The 20,649-nt window shown below is 41.7% G+C and overlaps 1 protein-coding gene across 4 annotated transcripts in view; it reads right to left on the bottom strand.

The window, feature by feature from the left end:
- Positions 1–20,649, bottom strand: part of EPB41L4B (erythrocyte membrane protein band 4.1 like 4B) — a 246,643-nt gene that overhangs the window by 201,417 nt on the left and 24,577 nt on the right. The gene's annotated exons all lie outside the window — the stretch shown is intronic.

Genomic DNA, 20,649 nt, shown 5'->3' with positions numbered 1-20,649 from the left:
CACCCAACATTCTCTAGCTCCCCAGCTCTTCACCTGCCCCCCTCTGATTTTAACTCCCCTCCTGCTTCCCTTAGTCCTGCCCCGTCTCTGTCCCCACTTTCACTCTTGACTCCCCGCACTCACAAAACCCTCTTCCAAATATGGAGCTCCTAGAAAGGGAACACTTGGGTCTTTGTCCCCCACCCACATCCCCCGAGTCTCCTGTGGTGACAGCTCCTGTTCTCTGCCCTCTTGGCCCCTTGTAGGTCCCCTGATCCCTAACCCCCTTACCTCCTCCAGCTCACGCAATCCCCAATTCCCCAACTTCCTCAGTCCCAACACTCTTTTCCATCTCTCCTCCCAGCCCATCGCTGGAGAAGTGCTTGGGATGGGATGAAGCAGGCTGGAGCTAATTTCTGCTGAACAGCTGGCCAGAACACTAGGCAGCGTCTCTTGCTTCCTGCTGGGATGAAGGGGTTAATTTGTAATGAAAGAGGTGCCTGGGCTGAAGCACTTTTTCTTTTTTTTTACATTCATAACTGATGCAGCAAGCCCAGAGGTGCCGGGGCTATGAGGTGCCCCGGCACACATTAAGCACTGGGTCTCAGATCCTAGGATCCACCAGTGAAGCTCCAAGCCCATGAAGCAGGTCCCAGAGATGGACATGGGAGAGAGATAGGAAAGGGGAGTGGAATAAGGGGGAGCCAGGGGAAGAGGGTACTAGGAGGGTCGAGGAATGGGGTACTTACAAAGGGGAAAGGTGGCAGAGGGGGAGCTGTCACCAGGGACCCAAGTATGAAGAGGGCAAAGACCTAACCCTGGCATTCCAGTTCCCATACTGGGAGAGGAGTCTGTTGGAGAAGGGAAGGGGGAAGCAGGAGTCAAGAGTGGAAGAGAGGACAGAGATGGGAGCAGAGGTTGGCCCTCCATAATTAGAGCACTGATTAACGGGTCATTTGCTTTGATCTAGTCAAAGAGGACTATATCAAAGTGAACTAACAAACCATTAATGCACGGTAGCAGGGTCCACAAAGTTGCTGTGACCATAGCGTGAAATAATCTATTTTTTACTGTGACTGTGCCATGAATTAAACATAACTTTTGGTGACAAAATTGTATCCCTAGTCATGTCAGTCTGCATGCATGTGATGCTGCTTGCCAAACGTCATCTGTGACTGGCTCCAACCCTAGCTCAAGTCTGTCTGTTCCTCAGAAAAATACCAGATGAACAAGGTGGTCATGGTTCCACTTCACATCACTGCAAACTGACATAGTAGAAGGAACCCAAAGATGTGCATGCAGAGGTACCATTCTCTGCTTCTTCTCTGAAAGACTATAACAACAGATGCATCAGGGACAGATTGGGAAGCCGGTCACTGCCAAGGTCCAGCATACATCTGATATTCAGATCTTTAAGGATCCCCACAATAAATATGTTCGCCATCAATGCCAAGTGCCAGAGGAGGCACGACTGTGAGGTAGTTACTAACTCCTTCCTTCTGCAGTGGTCTTAAGGCCTTCTAGATGCCTTTTCCCTGAGTCCCCTGATTCCCAGGGTGATTTGCAAAATTAAAAGACAAAGCCATGCTCATTCTTGTAGCTCTGTATTCATTGAGGCAGTTCTGGTTGACAAACTTCCTACAGATGTCCATTCAGTTTTCAATCCAGCTCCCAGACTGCCCAGACCTGATCTCATAGCATCATGACCAGATACTCCATCCAGACCTGAAGTCACTGTACCTAACAGCATGACTGTGCTCCCTACAGGTCCAGGAAATTCTGATGTAGAGCAGGAAAACATCCAGGAGAAAGATTAATTCATCTAATTTGAGGAGTTTTTGGATATAGGCAGCCCAACCTGGCTGGACCTGGTTCTGGCCTCAATACCAAAGATCCTCTACTACCTAACACACTTAAAGCAGACAGGCCTTTTGTTTAGTCCTATGTAAGGTCCCCCTTGGAGCAGTTTGTATAACATCCACCTATACAGTCATGCTCAGTCTCTTTCTCACCTGTCTGCACCAAAGTTACATATTGACCCACCTCTAAAAAAAACCTGCCTCGGGCCTCAGCATAGTCCTCATGAGGCTCATCATGCCTCCTTTCCAAGCCCTCTCAGAGTGCTTATTACATGGCCTAACTTTGAAGACTGCCTTCCATGCAGCAAGGAAGTGACTAAGCTTTGGATGAACTTATGGCTGAACCCCATTATAACACATTCCACAGGGGAAGGGTGTTACCGAGACAACACTGAAATTCACCCCCAAAGTGGACTCAAAATTCCAACTAAACCAATCAATCTACCGATCTTCTCCCCAAAATCACATTTGGCCCTTGGAGAAAAGATGGCACACACACTAGATGTATCCAGGACCTTGCTTTATTACACTGACATGACCAAGACATTCAGACTGTCTCCTCCTCTTATTTCTGGCTATAGCTGAGCATTATAATGGATAGGTCCTCTCCTCACAAAGAATATCAAAATGGATAACACAATGCACCTCTGTGTTACCAGTTGGCTGGTGTACTTCTTCAAACACCACAGCTCACTTCGACAGAGCTTAAGAGCAAAGCAGCGACATGGAGTAACCCAATTATCTTTGTTAAACACCATGACTTGGACTTAGCAGCTAGGTCAGATGCCAAGTTTGGGAGAGCAGTACTTCAGTCACAGTCTGACTGATCCCCGCTATCCTGATGAGGTAATTGCTTGCCAGCCTCCTACAGCAGAATATACATTGACATTTTCCAAGGAAGAAGGTCACTTACCTGGGTTCTTTGAGATGTTACAGTCAGTATGTATCTGATGACAAACCCTCCATCCTCCATGAGGAAACTGAGGGAGGGTCGTGACCACTCCACCCTTTAGGCCCTTGCATGGAAGTATGAGGAGGCACATGGTGCATGCTCAGCCCCAACAGCTACTGCTATTCAAAAGGATTTGATCTTGTGCACAAGAGAAATGTGTGTTCCTACAGGGAGATCCACGCTGACTACAACATGTTAAAGAACCACAGTTACTGATGGGGTAAGTAAATATTCTTCATTTAATGTGGCTCTAGCCTCAAAAGTGAATGTAAAATTACATTGGATGGAGTTCCATTTTAGTGTCTTGCTGTTTCCAGAGGAAACTTCTCAATTCACAAATAAAAAGAATGTGTTTTCCATCTGGAAGTCCTGCTAACACAGCCACAGATCTGAAAACCGAGCTGGTTTCTTCTTTTATAAATAACCACCAGTAACAAAGATTATGTCTGTTATTGGCTCCTCTGCAACAACCTCAAGGTCTTCAAATTATACTATCCCTAGCACCTGTTTAATCCCACTGATCCACCTTCAGAAGGAAGTTAATCAAGCTCAGTCTGTTAGTTGCTTTGGCTCTGCAGAGCTAACAGGACCAAACAAGCAGTGACAACATATTTTGGTCACTAAAATAGATGCAACTATACACAGCTGTAGAAGAATATACAATTTATACATAAACACTTTAAGACCACCTGGAATTTTTCCAGGTCTGTCCTGAATTTCAGGGTAATGTCCCTAATTCATGGGGAAACTATTCTTTTTTCCCTTTAAAGGTAAATAAAAAATTAGTATCAGTTTCATTGTCTCTTTCCATGTAGTAAAACAAATAACTTTGGCCCATACAAGTCTGGTATCATAATTAAGGGGACAGCAAGTTCCATGTGGCAGTTCACCAGCTGAACAGTTTCCTAGTTACAATTGTTTCTTGCTGAGCCACCATTTACACTCCTGAGCCCAATGATTTTGGGCCTTTCAGTACTTCAATTCAATTTCACTAAATCGCATCTGACATGTTTTTTGTGAGTGCAAAAAGAAAAAAAATCTGAAAATACCACCAACATCCATGTACTACATAAAGTAGAACCTCAGAGTTATGAAAACCAGAGTTAGGAACTGACTAGTCAAACACACCCTTCATTTGAAACCAGAAGTACCTAATCAGGCAGCAGCAGAGATCAAAAGCAAATACAGCACAGTACTGTGTTAAATGTAAACTACTAAAAAGTAAAGGGAAAGTTTAAAAAAAGATTTGACGAGGGAAGGAAACCGTTTCTGTTTGTTTCTTTTAAGTTGAGCTAGTTAAAAGCAGCATTTTTCTTCTGCATAGTAAAGTTTCAAAACTGTATTAAGTCCATGTTCAGCTGTAAACTTCTGAAACAACCACCATAACGTTTTGTTAAGAGTTATGAACATTTCAGAGTTACAAATAATGTCCATCCCCAAGATGTTTGTAACTCTGAAGTTCTACTGTATAATACATTAAAATGTCAATCAGAACGTAATAAAAACTCTTCAGCACAATCCTCAAAGGTGAAAAATTGCCACCAATTTAGTTACTACCAGTGATTGAGAAAACAAAAACATTATCTTTTGAGATGCTAACAAAGACTGGTTGGTTTGTTTTTTTTGAGGTGTTTTTTTTTTTTACACACAGAAAAGCGGTAAAATCCGGAATGCTCTCAGAAATTTGGAAAATTCTACAATCCAAAAAATAAGGAGGGTCAATCTTCCAACACTCCAGATTTACACTAGCAAAAAATGCAGATGTAAATGGACATCCCATATCTACCTTTAAGGACAGCAGTTTCCACAGTCTAGAACCTTAACTGAATATATTCCTTATATAAATGAGGATTTGACAACTCATTCAAATACGGTTCAAACACATGGTCCATCTTCAACGTAGAAAACTAAAAAGGCAACTTAGAATCATGAATCATAGCGAAATCTTCTTGTTGGGTAATATCTGTCATACTCTGAGTAGTTGACAACACTGATTAAAAGATATTGACAATAAGTGAGTAATACAAAAACCCAAACTAGCTATAATAAATTGGAGGGCCATATGCCATGGAAATAGGTTGTTCCTCTATCTGCTGAAGGCAAAGAGGGGGCATTTTATAATCTGAAGAGTACAGATCTTAGGACAAAATTTAAGGAAAGAAACACCAACCTCAGCATTTAAAACAAGACGGGGTAAGACTTTGGGAGAATTAAAAGCCTCCTCAAAAAATTATTTTGAATGATCTCTAAGGCCTAAATTTGGCCTCTAAACAAAAAACTTGGGCCCTGTAAATCAACTGCGATATTATTTTAGTATTTAAAATTCATCATGCTGGGGCAACTCTGTTTCCACCATATCAAATGTCTAATATGCAGCTTGGTCACAGACAATGCTGCACATGTATCCAAGATGAGAAGAAATTTAGGAGAGAGTGAAGAGAGTCCCAAGCTAATAACATACAGCTGCAGTGCTCATCTGATGCACCTCCTAGCCGAATCGGATGATAGTTTGTGAACAAAATCGTGAAAAAAATAGATGGCACTGACACAGCCAAAGTTCTCAACATTAAGCTTAAGAGAAATGTTGATCACATGCTGAGTACCTTGAAGCCTATTTCTGTAGCCTTGAACAAAATGCAGGGAAATAGCTGTTTTATTGCTGACGCTGTTGAAATTTGGAAGGAACTGAGTGAGATCTTAAAAAGAGAAATAGGCAATGACGGAGTTAAATTACAAGCATTACAAAAATGAATGGGACAAGCTCTAGCTTCAGCTCATTTTCTTGCAAATATTTTCAATACTCAGTACCAGGGTCAAATCTTAACTGCTGAAGAAGAGGAGTTGGCTATGACATGGACGTCCAGCAATCATCCTTCCATAATGCCAACTATAATAAACTTCCAAGCTAAGGGTGAACCATTCAAGAAATATGTTTGCTGATGATGTTTTAAAGAAAGTCACACCAATGAACTGGTGGAAGCCACTTAAGCACTTGGATTCAGAGGTTGAAGTGATAATCTCACTTTTAACAGCAGTAGCTTCTTCTCCACGTGTATAAAGAATATTTTCTTCTTTTCAACTAATTCATTCCAAATTGATAAATCGTTTGGGACCTGAAAAAGCAGGAAAGCTTGTTTTTCTTTCAGATTATGAACAAACAGGAAAATGAAGGTGAAGATGACTGAGTTAGCTGCAGTAGCCAATATTTTAAGTTTCTCATGTTGACCTGGCTGACAGTCAATTTAATAATTTTTAAAAAATATTTCCTTTAACTCTTTTAGTTAAAAACAATTTTAACAAAATCAAACCTAATTAAAAAAATAAACTTAATGTTTAACTACATTCAAAAATTCATATGCTTGTTTTGTTAAAATATTATATAATTGCTGTTGAAGAAAAAAAAAACCCAGAATATGTAACATTGTTGTCTTAGTTAAATAGAACAATTTAAATGTCTGTCTGGTGATGTTTTCCTCCTAATACAGCATGGCAAGAAAATTCTCCAAATATTAATGATTAACCTGTTGAATTGGAGATAGTTCACCTCCCAATGACTTCATAAATGTCTGCTTCAATTACCTTTCATAAATGAAATAACCAAACAATCATTCATTTTCTGATATAGTTGTAAAACTAATCTGAAAAATTTTCAAAATTAATCACTTTAAAAATATATAGCATGTACCTTCTATAAATGAAACCTACATGTATATCTGAGTTGTGAAGAATAAGTATTAAGGTTGTAACAAACAAGAATGCGCTTTTATGTAGAAATCCATGATTAAAATTGAGTCTTCTTGACTAATGCTTTAAATCATGATTTAAACCAAATCCACCCTGGCTCTTTGGGTAATGAATTAGCCTCTAAAGCCCTATTTCAAGTTCAGATTGTGAAAAAAACTGGAATAAATTTTCCCAGCCTTATCTAGCAGACTAAAAGTCTATATGAAGCAAAATACTTTCTATCCCTTCTTTAAAAAATAAGCACTATGATACTAGACTTCCAGTCAGCCAAAATCCATCTAGTCTGATTAATGGCAGCAAATAGTTTAGACAAGACTGGGGAACACCAACCAAGATTCTCCTGAAAAGCTTCAGCAGAGAGAAAAACTTCCGCGAAGCTTTTTTCTGACATTGAGCTAAAATAAATGACTGGACTTCACTGTGCATTACTAAAGGCCCCAGTGGTAAATCAAAGAGAAGTTTCCTCATTGCATCAACTCTGGTGGAATTAGATTTTAAAAAATGGCTGGGTTGATTCATTGAAGCCCTAGCCAAAATATTCTATGCAGGCTTCATCATTAAAATGGGGGTCCCTCAACTCGAGTATATCTACCAAAACTCACCATCTTCCAAAACATGGTAGAATTTTTAGCTTGGTTTTTATGATATAATAAAACTTTATATCTTCTTCTGGCAACTACTAAATTATGTAATAAACTAGGAGAGGTATTACATTTTACCCTATTAGGCATATGCCTACAGCAGACTTTTCCTTCACGCATTCCCCTTGCAGTACTTGCATCTTTGCTAAACTGCTCTCCCCTTCTCCCTTGTCCTGCCCACCCATGCACAGAGGCCAGACACTCAGCGTGGTTTCATTGTGCTCAACTTCTTCCTCAAGCACTTCCTCCTTTTGGGAAGAGGGACTTCATGACTTTGAAGGAATTATTTAAAATGATACTTAGCTCTTACATAGCACTTTTCATCAGTAGATCTCAAAGGGCTTTACAAAAGGAGGGCAGTAACATTATCCCCATTTTACAGATGGAGGTGAACTGATCTCTTCAAGGTCACTCATCAGGCCAGTGGCAGACCCAAGTATAGAATTCAGGTCCCTGAGTCCCAGCTGAGTGCTCTATCCACTACACCACACTCACGTCCATGGAAGAGGACAGTCATTCATTTGAAAAAGCAGGATTTTGGAGGAATCTTACTCATGGATACTGCTGCGTTTCCATCTAAGGAAAAGGCCTCCTCACCCTTCCTATGACTCTTGTTCCTGCTAGAAACTCGACAGTAAAACCCAAAGTAACCCATTTCAGCTAATTCAATCAAACACTAAAGTAAAGTATTACACCTTACATGGCTGTATTCAGACTAACAAAAGGTAGGCAACTGAAAACAAAAACTGGTTCGCAAAAAAAAGTTCTTTATGCAAATAGAATGATAACCTACATGCAAACTCTTTCCAGCTCCCACAATGAATGCCTATGATGTGGCTTCTCCTTAGACAAAGAATTAACTTTCAACACACACTAGGGGTTATCTAAGAATATGAAGGCCCATTTGTCCTGGATTCAGTTTTAACTGCATAAGTGTTGCACAATTTGTGGACCATGGTGACATTCACTCCAGGTAACAGATTGTAGATTGGGTAATGGGGTTGGAGAGAGGGCACACAAAGCAATGATAGGATGAAAAAATTTTTCCTAGCACCACAGAGAAAGGGTGAGATTGTGTTTGGGGCTTGAGATTCCCTTCCTCCCCCTTTATCCCTCACTCATTTTTTGATCTAGAGATACAGATACTGTTCAGGTTTGTTTAGAGATGAACATACCATGAGATTCAGAGTGTGCATAGAATCATAGAATATCAGGGTTGGAAGGGACCTCAGGAGGTCATCTAGTCCAACCCCCTGCTCAAAGCAGGACCAATCCCCAATTAAATCATCCCAGCCAGGGCTTTGTCAAGCCTGACCTTAAAAACTTCTAAGGAAGGAGATTCTACCACTTCCCTAGGTAACGCATTCCAGTGTTTCACCACCCTCCTAGTGAAAAAGTTTTTCCTAATATCCAACCTAAACCTCCCCCACTGCAACTTGAGACCATTACTCCTTGTCCTGTCATCTTCCACCACTGAGAATAGTCTAGAACCATCCTCTCTGGAACCACCTCTCAGGTGGTTGAAAGCAGCTATCAAATCCCCCCTCATTCTTCTCTTCTGCAGACTAAACAATCCCAGTTCCCTCAGCCTCTCCTCATAAGTCATGTGTTCCAGACCCCTAATCATTTTTGTTGCCCTTCGCTGGACTCTCTCCAATTTTTCCACATCCTTCTTGTAGTGTGGGGCCCAAAACTGGAAACAGTACTCCAGATGAGGCCTCACCAATGTCGAATAGAGGGGGACGATCACGTCCCTCGATCTGCTGGCTATGCCCCTACTTATACATCCCAAAATGCCATTGGCCTTCTTGGCAACAAGGGCACACTGTTGACTCATATCCAGCTTCTCGTCCACTGTCTCCCCTAGGTGCTTTTCCGCAGAACTGCTGCCTAGCCATTCGGTCCCTAGTCTGTAGCTGTGCATTGGGTTCTTCCGTCCTAAGTGCGGGACCCTGCACTTACCCTTGTTGAACCTCATGAGATTTCTTTTGGCCCAATCCTCCAATTTGTCTAGGTCCCTCTGTATCCTATCCCTACCTGCCACCGTATCTACCACTCCTCCTAGTTTAGTGTCATCTGCAAATTTGCTGAGAGTGCAATCCACACCATCTTCCAGATCATTTATGAAGATATTGAACAAAACCGGCACCAGGACCAACCCTTGGGGCACTCCACTTGATACCGGCTGCCATCTAGACATGGAGCCATTGATCACTACCCATTGAGCCCCACAATCTAGCCAACTTTCTACCCACCTTATAGTGCATTCATCCAGCCCATACTTCTTTAACTTGCTGACAAGAATACTGTGGGAGACCGTGTCAAAAGCTTTGCTAAAGTCAAGAAACAATACATCCACTGCTTTCCCTTCATCCATAGAACCAGTAATCTCATCATAGAAGGCCATTAGATTAGTCAGGCATGACCTTCCCTTGGTGAATCCATGCTGACTATTCCTGATCAGTTTCCTCTCGTGTAAGTGCTTCAGGATTGATTCCTTGAGGACCTGCTCCATGATTTTTCCGGGACTGAGGTGAGATTCTACCACCTGCAGTGTAGTAGATTCTACCACCTGCCTTCATGAAAAATCTAAAGATTTTATTTTTTTTTTCTTTACTTCCGAGCCTTTCTGACTAGCATCCTTTTTTTAAAAAAAAATTCCTGTTCTTTAATATACTTTGAGATTATTAGCTTATGGTACGATCCCTCCCTGAAGATGCTGGTACTTAACTATACTGTGACCACTGTTATTTAGTGGATCATCTTGAGTTACTTAAAAAGTTCAAGAATACCCTCTGCTCTTGGGTGTTTTTAGAAACTGCTGTTCCATTTTAGGGCACTGAAAAATTATTCTCCAGAATTTGTCCCAGTGTGATATTTGATCATTTATATGCAGACAGTTGAAGTTGCATGGTTACTATTTTATTAGACTTAATTGCTTCTTTGGTCTCCCCTCCACTTTTGTGCACTCAATATCCTTTTCCTGATCAGGACACCATGGGTATATAAGACAATTAGTATGTTTGTATTCTTTTGATTTGTGAACACTATCTATACGGAGACAGCTGCACAGATCTCATTAAATTTCATGGAATCTTTTAGGTACAGTGCTACTCTTCCAGCGCAATAAGATGATTTATCATTCCTCTATAGCTTATAGCTAGAAATTGCAACATCTCATACATTTCTATTTATGTTAAGATCCTCTTTCATTGCTGAATCAATTCTAGTTTTGCTCTGAAGGTGTTTGCATCAGTATATAAACACTTACAAGGTTTATATTTTGGTAGTCTGCCCATTGGTATCTAATTCCTCAGTGTGACTCCCTGTTACTTTTCAAGAATTTACCTCTGTGATCTCAATCTGTTCCTCCTCCAGTTCAGCTGTAAACTTCTGTCATATCCTTTAGTGGTTATATAAATATGTTCTGAATTACTGACATTCTTAGCAGATGGAAAAGGGGAGAGTGAAAGAAAATGTACAATTATTTCCTTGTAATGGTAAAGAACTCTTTGAAAGATGGTGTCCACTGACAGATTACTTGATTTCTGTAATGCAAACAAAAGTGCTCGTGCAATTTCTACAACGTTTCTATTCAATATCGGACCAGTTTTTGAAACCAGTGATGCGGCTGCATTTCTTGTTTGATAGTGCACCCATGAACTTTGGGAAGCCTCTTCTGGGTTATCATCATTTTGAAACGAGTTAGTCCAACCTTTTGCAAACTAACCATAAATGTCACATATTGCTAATATGGCTGAACATGCATTCAAGACTCTCATATGTTAACTGGTCAAAAGTGACATATTTGATTGTTTTCTACCTAAGCGAAGAGCACGCAGGAATTTTTAAAGTGCTTTGATTTTTTTGGCAGAGGAAGAATACAGCAGATGTGTCTCATTCAAATTCAGTGGCTCTCACTTTTTCCAGTCACTGGCCAGCTTCTAAAGTACAGGAAGGCTATTAAGTCCTCTGTTCTGCCACAAGGCAAAGGCACAACTTCTTCAGGAATCTGAAACTTCATCTCTGATCTGTAACACATCTTGCTGGTGGCACTTGTCTCTCCCTGAGAAACTGCCAGATCTCTTGAATAGCTTTCTTCCTTAGATTTCCTTCCCATGGGATCTTACCTCTCAGTTCGCTAAGTCCAGAGGTGAAAGTAAGCCAGTATGCCTCGGTACGGCATACCGGCAAGAGCCCTTGCACCGTACCAGGGCAGATCGGCTTCCCCAGATGGCAATTTAAAGGGCCTGGGGCTCCCAGCACCGGCTGGAGGCCCGGGCCCTTTAAATTGCCGCCAGAGCCCTGGGGAAGCGGTGGTGGGGCTTTGGTGGCGATTTAAAGGGCCTGGGGTGGTAACGGCAGCCAGAGCCCCAGGCCCTTTAAATCGCCGCCGGAGCCCCATCGCCGCCTCCCCAGGGCTCCGGTAGCAGGGCTCCAGTGATGATTTAAAGGACCCGGGGCAGTAGTGGCAACCATAGCCCCGGACCCTTTAAATCGCCGTCCAAGCCATGCTGCTGGAGCCCCAGGGGTCGCGGCAGCAATTTAAAGGACCCGGGGCTCCGCTGCAGTAGCAGCCGGGAGCCCCTGGGGCTCCGATGGGGTAGCGGCAGCTGGAGCCCCGGGCCCTTTAAATCACCCCTGAGCCCTGGGGCTCCCAGCCGCCTCTGCAGCTGGTAGTTCCGGGCTGATTTAAAGGGCCCGGGGCTCTCAGCTGCTGCGACCACAGTCCAAGCCCCGGGCCCTTTAAATCTTGATTTAAAGGGCCCAGAGATGTAAAGGCCCCGCCTCTTCCAGTTGAGGCTCCTCCCACTCCTAAGGACTCCGGAATACCGGTAAATCCTTTAAGTTACTTTCACCCAGGCTAAGTCTGTTAAAGTCTGCTTTTTGAAGTCCATTTTTCTTTATTCTGCTGCTCTCACCCCTTCCTTTCCTTAGAATCATGAAATCTCTCATTTCATAATCACTTTTACCCACATTGCCTTCAGATTCACAACCAATTCCTCCCTGTTGGTCAGAATCAAGTCTAAAATGGCAGCCCCCCCGATTACTTCTGAAACAAAAAATCGCCTCCAATATATTCCAAGAACCAATTGGAAATTTTGTGTTTTGCTGTACTACTTTTCCAACAGGTGTCTGGGTAGTTACTACCCAGGTCTAGCATTTTGGATATTTCTGTTATTTGTTATTGAAACGCTTCATCCACTTCCTCATTTGGTGGTCTATAGTAGACACCTACCAAGATGTTACCCCTATTTTTTTAACCCTTTTATCTTTACCCACAGACATTCAGCTAGGGCTGCCTCATCTCTTTCTGAACCTCAGAATGACTATATGTATTTTTTTTTAAAATGTATAATGCAGGACACCCTTCACATTTTTCCCTGCCTGTCCTTTCTGAACAAGCAAGTTATCTTTGAAAACTCGTGGCGAACGGGGGAAGTCCCGGATGACTGGAAAAAGGCTAATGTAGTGCCAATCTTTAAAAAAGGGAAGAAGGAGGATCCTGGGAACTACAGGCCAGTCAGCCTCACCTCAGTCCCCGGAAAAATCATGGAGCAGGTCCTCAAAGAATCAATCCTGAAGCACTTACATGAGAGGAAAGTGTTCAGGAACAGTCAGCATGGATTCACCAAGGGAAGGTCATGCCTGACTAATCTAATCGCCTTCTATGATGAGATTACTGGTTCTGTGGATGAAGGGAAAGCAGTGGATGTATTGTTTCTTGACTTTAGCAAAGCTTTTGACACGGTCTCCCACAGTATTCTTGTCAGCAAGTTAAAGAAATATGGGCTGGATGAATGCACTATAAGGTGGGTAGAAAGTTGGCTAGATTGTGGGGCTCAACGGGTAGTGATCAATGGCTCCATGTCTAGATGGCAGCCGGTGTCAAGTGGAGTGCCCCAGGGGTCGGTCCTGGTGCCGGTTTTGTTCAATATCTTCATAAATGATCTGGAGAATGGTGTGGTTTGCACTCTCAGCAAATTTGCGGATGATACTAAACTGGGAGGAGTGGTAGATACGCTGGAGGGCAGGGATAGGATACAGAGGGACCTAGACAAATTGGAGGATTGGGCCAAAAGAAATCTCATGAGGTTCAATAAGGATAAGTGCAGGGTCCCGCACTTAGGACGGAAGAACCCAATGCACAGCTACAGACTAGGGACCAAATGGCTAGGCAGCAGTTCTGCGGAAAAGCACCTAGGGGAGACTGGACGAGAAGCTGGACATGAGTCAGCAGTGTGCCCTTGTTGCCAAGAAGGCCAATGGCATTTTGGGATGTATAAGTAGGGGCATAGCCAGCAGATCGAGGGACGTGATCGTCCCCCTCTATTCGACATTGGTGAGGCCTCATCTGGAGTACTGTTTCCAGTTTTGGGGCCCTCACTACAAGAAGGATGTGGAAAAATTGGAGAGAGTCCAGCGAAGGGCAACAAAAATGATTAGGGGTCTGGAACACATGACTTATGAGGAGAGGCTGAGGGAACTGGGATTGTTTAGTCTGCAGAAGAGAAGAATGAGGGGGGATTTGATAGCTGCTTTCAACCACCTGAGAGGTGGTTCCAGAGAGGATGGTTCTAGACTATTCTCAGTGGTAGAAGAGGACAGGACAAGGAGTAATGGTCTCAAGTTGCAGTGGGGGAGGTTTAGGTTGGATATTAGGAAAAACTTTTTCACTAGGAGGGTGGTGAAACACTGGAATGCGTTACCTAGGGAAGTGGTAGAATCTCCTTCCTTAGAAGTTTTTAAGGTCAGGCTTGACAAAGCCCTGGCTGGGATGATTTAATTGGGGATTGGTCCTGCTTTGAGCAGGGGGTTGGACTAGATGACCTCCTGAGGTCCCTTCCAACCCTGATATTCTATGATTCTATGATAAGCTATACCCCACTATACCAATATTCCAGTCATGAGATTTATCACAAGTCTCTGTAATGCCAAATAGGTCATTATTTCACTTATGTACTAATACTTCCAGTTCTTCCTCTTTATTCCCCACACTCCTTGTATTTGTGTACAGTCAGCTAAAATATTATGCAGATTCCCCCGTTGATTTCCCTCGTTACTCATATGATCCTACTGCAATTTTCCATCCCCCTCCCCCCCGCACCCGAATATCTAGCTCTCTGTTAAGGTCACCTTTTTGTGCTTACCTGTGGGCTTTTGTCAGTGCATTTGCTACAGCTGAAGTTGAAATATGCATATCAGAATTTAGAACAAAAAATATCCTAATTTTTCAGAATAGTGCTATACTTTAAAATTATTTAAAAGACTACCACTGAAATAAGTCACGTCCTAGGGGAAAAAATTAACTCCAGTAAAATAATTTCATCCTATTGCTCACAAAATACAAAACAAAATATTAAAATGTTTACCTCAGAGATCAAGCTTCCATTTTAGTTTTTTACAGCACAGATGAATTGATCTCAAAATATCAATGCTCAGAGGAACTGTGCCTACCACAGTGTGGATAAAAATCAATGATTTAAAAAAAATCTGATTTTTTTTTTATTTAAATCAGATTTTTTTGATAAAATGCTTTTTGAGGAAAAAACACCTATCTAAAGATACATTATAGCTCAAAGATCTTTCATCATTGAATAGGGATTATAAATTCTAATTCTATAGTATCAGACAATATAGTCATGTAATGTTTAAGAAAAGTTTTGAAAATGAGTTCCAATCGTTCATGGATTAGGGACACAATTTTATGGGGTTCCAGGGGCTTCTGTACAGATTAGTTAGGTGAATCTTTCTATCTACCCAATGGGGCTCAGTGCTCAGGCTAGAAGATACCATCAAAGATGCTTAGTTTTGCTGTTCTCAAACTGTGGGTTTGTGTCTCCAGAGGTAACATGCTTGTTAACAGCAAAAATGTTTTCAAATAAATAAATAAATAGAGGTGAGAAATAACAGACCTCAACTCTATTGTCCCTCTGAAGGCAGGTAAGGAGAATTGCTACAGAATTGCTATTAGAATTGCTAATATCTCCCATAGCAAGCATAGCTCCATTAAGGGCAATAAAATGGTTGAGATTAGGGAACTACCTGCCCCCACATAATAGAACAGCCCATTATTTTCTCTTCACCACCTCACACACACGTAAATCATATGGATTTGCTTCAGAAACAATTTTAAACCAATGTGGAAAGTCTTTTATTTCAGTTTATCTTAGGTCAGTTAGGAACAGATACAAGTTAGCCTGAAGTTAGCAACCCTTAAATAAAAATAAGGAGGCCCACACATGGGTGTTATGTCCACAGCACACACAGAGAGAAGTCAGAAAAAAACATGCAATACTCTTGCTAGAAAGTTACAATGTAATATTGCTTTATTTCTTGGGATTCAGAATGACAACATACAAGAACCCCAAAGCAGAGAGACAAAGTAGGTTGCTGCTCCCTTAAACAGAGGCACAATTCACCCCACCTCATTCTATGATGGCTGTCTGTAGACCTGACAGCTGCTCCCAGGTTGCACGCTTCAATACAGAGCCTCTGTATTAGAAGCAGGGCCTGTAACCCCGCTCTCCACCAATAACCCACCCATCCCCCACACACTCTTAATGTGATAGCTTGCGATTCCATCACAGTCCTGAGTATACCACAATGGGTGTGCACTAGTTTAACTGAGCCTAGTCCATACACACAGTTGCACCGGTTTAACTGAAGATGTGATGTTAAACCAAAGTGTGGACATTCATATCAATTTAAACCTGGTTTATTTAAATTCAGCTTGCACTTACAAGTTAAACCAATGCAACTTCTGTGTTCAGTTTAATTAAACCTGTGCTAGTCTGTGTGTAAACAAGGCCTAGATCAGACTTTAGCATCACCATCTTCTAGGGCATATGTCAGGACATAATATGGTAGGGTAGAGAGGACCCAAAAAAGTCCATCAAAGTTCTGAACAAGCTGTTACAGTCTCAAACCACATTTACTAAAGCATGGGGTGTATCCACCTACAGGCGCAAGGACAGGCCTCAGGTGTTATTCTCTAGCTATTAAAAATGTAATATCATCAGTTTATATCCTGAAGGATGTAATGCATGTCATCTTGGTTTAAGTGAAGCACAACATGTAAAGTTTACCAAGTTTCTCAGGGAAGTTTACATATACAGACAACCTCTATTACATAGACTTTTTTCACTCCAAATTAGTAAAAATTGTTCTCTAAACTAACAAGTTCTCACTGAGAATTAGTGTATAAGTTTTTACATCAAATTTTATCTAACTGATAGGCTAGAAAACCAGAACAATTTTTAAAGGAGTAAAAAACCACTACTCTTTCTAAATCTTATAAATCAAACAAATTTGTCAGATTAACCTCAGATTTCCCTCCCCAAGAAGTTAACCTCTGGGCAGGTACTAAGAGAAACTGTACGTCAAAACAAGTTTTATCGAGGGACTTGGATACTCAGAGAGACAAAGCCTATCTTTCAATGGCAAGTTTCTAACAAGTATTTAACGAGTCTTTCTAGTAGATTAAGTGTAATTTATGTATTTTAGGAAATAGTCTAAATGGATATTTTTTTTTATGAGTCTTTCTTCAATATGATTCAGAGCTGTTCATTTTTTGTTTTCAATGGATCGGGGGTTTGCACTCCAGTTTTCATCAACTATTCAATGCAGAAACAGGCTTTATACATATTTACTACATCTCACCATTAGCAGCTCTTCAACACAATAGTTTGGATCATGTGTTTTATTAATATTTCTTTCTGGAACTCTAGGACTCTAACCTTTAAATCTCAAAGTTAGGTTCCCAGTAGAATTTTCCAAATAATGTAGACATAGTCTGATTTCCAAGTGAGAGGTTAAAGTAGAATTATTAACTAGAGAGTCAGAAGTGTTGATTTCTAAAAACTGTATTTTCCTTTTGCTCACCATTCGTAATGACCATATCTATAACAACTGGGAGTCTATTTTCAGGAATATCAGCAAAGAAAAGTTTCAAATTAAAAGGAGGACTTGTGGCACCTTAGAGACTAACCAATTTATTAGAGCATAAGCTTTCGTGAGCTACAGCTCACTTCCTCAGATGCATATCGTGGAAACTGCAGCAGGCTTTATATATACACAGAGAATATGAAACAATACCTATTCCCACCCCACTGTCCTGCTGGTAATAGCCCATCTAAAGTGATTTCCAGCACAAATCCAGGTTTTCTCACCCTCCACCCCCCCACACAAATTCACTCTCCTGCTGGCGATAGCCCATCCAAAGTGACAACTCTTTACACAATGTGCATGACAATCAAGCTGGGCTATTTCCTGCATAAATCCAGGTTCTCACATCCCCCCACCCCCATACACACACAAACTCACTCTCCTGCTGGTAATAGCTCATCCAAACTGACCACTCTTCAAGTTAAAATCCAAGTTAAACCAGAACATCTGGGGGGGGGGGGTAGGAAAAAACAAGAGGAAACAGGCTACCTTGCATAATGACTTAGCCACTCCAAGTCTCTATTTAAGCCTAAATTAATAGTATCCAATTTGCAAATGAATTCCAATTCAGCAGTTTCTCGCTGGAGTCTGGATTTGAAGTTTTTTTGTTTTAAGATAGCGACCTTCATGTCTGTGATCGCGTGACCAGAGAGATTGAAGTGTTCTCCGACTGGTTTATGAATGTTACAATTCTTGACATCTGATTTGTGTCCATTTATTCGACTTTGTCCTTACCCATAACTACTTCACATTTGGGGACAATGTATACCTTCAGATCAGCGGCACTGCTATGGGTACCCGCATGGCCCCACAGTATGCCAACATTTTTATGGCTGATTTAGAACAACGCTTCCTCAGCTCTCGTCCCCTAAAGCCCCTACTCTACTTGCGCTATATTGATGACATCTTCATCATCTGGACCCATGGAAAAGAAGCCCTTGAGGAATTCCACCATGATTTCAACAATTTCCATCCCACCACCAACCTCAGCCTGGTCCAGTCCACACAAGAGATCCACTTCCTGGACACTACAGTGCTAATAAACAATGGTCACATAAACACCACCCTATACCGGAAACCTACTGACCGCTATTCCTACCTGCATGCCTCCAGCTTTCACCCTGACCACACCACACAATCCATCGTCTACAGCCAAGCTCTGCGATACAACCGCATTTGCTCCAACCCCTCAGACAGAGACAAACACCTACAAGATCTCTGTCAAGCTTTCTTACAACTACAATACCCACCTGCAGAAGTAAAGAAACAGATTGATAGAGCCAGAAGAGTTCCCAGAAGTTACCTACTACAGGACAGGCCTAACAAAGAAAATAACAGAACGCCACTAGCCGTCACCTTCAGCCCCCAACTAAAACCCCTCCAACGCATTATTAAGGATCTACAACCTATCCTAAAGGATGACCCAACACTCTCACAAATCTTGGGAGACAGGCCAGTCCTTGCCTACAGACAGCCCCGCAACCTGAAGCAAATACTCACCAACAACCACATACCACACAACAGAACCACTAACCCAGGAACTTATCCTTGCAACAAAGCCCGTTGCCAACTGTGCCCACATATCTATTCAGGGGACACCATCACAGGGCCTAATAACATCAGCCACACTATCAGAGGCTCGTTCACCTGCACATCCACCAATGTGATATATGCCATCATGTGCCAGCAATGCCCCTCTGCCATGTACATTGGTCAAACTGGACAGTCTCTACGTAAAAGAATAAATGGACACAAATCAGATGTCAAGAATTGTAACATTCATAAACCAGTCGGAGAACACTTCAATCTCTCTGGTCACGCGATCACAGACATGAAGGTCGCTATCTTAAAACAAAAAAACTTCAAATCCAGACTCCAGCGAGAAACTGCTGAATTGGAATTCATTTGCAAATTGGATACTATTAATTTAGGCTTAAATAGAGACTTGGAGTGGCTAAGTCATTATGCAAGGTAGCCTGTTTCCTCTTGTTTTTTCCTACCCCCCCCCCCCCAGATGTTCTGGTTTAACTTGGATTTTAACTTGAAGAGTGGTCAGTTTGGATGAGCTATTACCAGCAGGAGAGTGAGTTTGTGTGTGTATGGGGGTGGGGGGATGTGAGAACCTGGATTTATGCAGGAAATAGCCCAGCTTGATTGTCATGCACATTGTGTAAAGAGTTGTCACTTTGGATGGGCTATCGCCAGCAGGAGAGTGAATTTGTGTGGGGGGGTGGAGGGTGAGAAAACCTGGATTTGTGCTGGAAATCACTTTAGATGGGCTATTACCAGCAGGACAGTGGGGTGGGAATAGGTATTGTTTCATATTCTCTGTGTATATATAAAGCCTGCTGCAGTTTCCACGATATGCATCTGAGGAAGTGAGCTGTAGCTCACGAAAGCTTATGCTCTAATAAATTGGTTAGTCTCTAAGGTGCCACAAGTCCTCCTTTTCTTTTTGCGAATACAGACTAACACGGCTGCTACTCTGAAACCTTTCAAATTAAAGGTTATGATTACACTTGTAACAATTTGCTCGATTCCTGTGAGAGTACAGAAGTCTAGCCTTTATTCTGAACTGCAATTTCATCTTGTATAAATCTCTCCTCAACAGAATTAGTTAGCTACCTTCATTTCACTCATGGGCAGTTTAGAGGGAAAACCACCAACCACATGTAATCCTGCAGCCTGAAATGATCCTCCTAACTCCTTCCCCAATCTTGAATCTATTAGTGGGCCCACGTTTGGAATAGAACAAGTTTGCTTTTTGTACAGTTGCTAGAATTTTTCTAATTTCAATACCTGTTTTATTACTTCTATCTGCATAAGACCCATCCTGTTTTGATTCTTTATCAAACTCTATGAAACTAGAGACAAGGGTCTGATGATTTTGGGGATCTGTCTGTACAACTTATGAATCCTGACTGACATTACAAAATTAAGAAGCTGTTACTATGAAAATTGAACTGGAATACTTGTGGCACCTTAGAGACTAACAAATTTATTTGAGCATAAGCTTTCGTGGGCTACAGTCTCTAAGATGCCACAAGTACTCCTGTTCTTTCTGTGGTTACAGACTAACACGGCTGCTACTCTGAAACGTATGAAAATTGCTGTATCATGAATACCTCTCTGTATGTGTATCCACCATGAGCTGGCAGGGCTGTGTCACATCTCTACCAGACAGGACAGGGACAGCAGTGGATCATTATCAATCAATGATCATCTATTCAAGGTAAAAACAACGAGGATTCCTTGTGGCACCTTGGAGACTAACACATTTATTTGGGCATAAGCTTTCGTGGGCTAAAACCCACTTCATCAGACGCGAAATGTGAAAAATACAGTAACCAATATAAATATTACAGCATATATCTGCTGATACTCACACCTTTTTGTCAACTGTTGGAAGCGGGCAACGTCCACCTTGATTGCATTGGCCTCATTACAAAACCTAAACTTAATTTCCTCAATACTAATTTCTCCCTACTGTTACTCACACCTTCTTGTCAACGGTCATTAATGGGCC

Source organism: Lepidochelys olivacea (assembly GCF_965140295.1).
Source record: "Lepidochelys olivacea isolate rLepOli2 genome assembly, chromosome: 2".
NCBI lineage: Eukaryota > Metazoa > Chordata > Testudines > Cheloniidae > Lepidochelys > Lepidochelys olivacea.
Note: the sequence above shows the minus strand (reverse complement) of the source record. Positions and strands in the feature narration are given on the sequence as shown.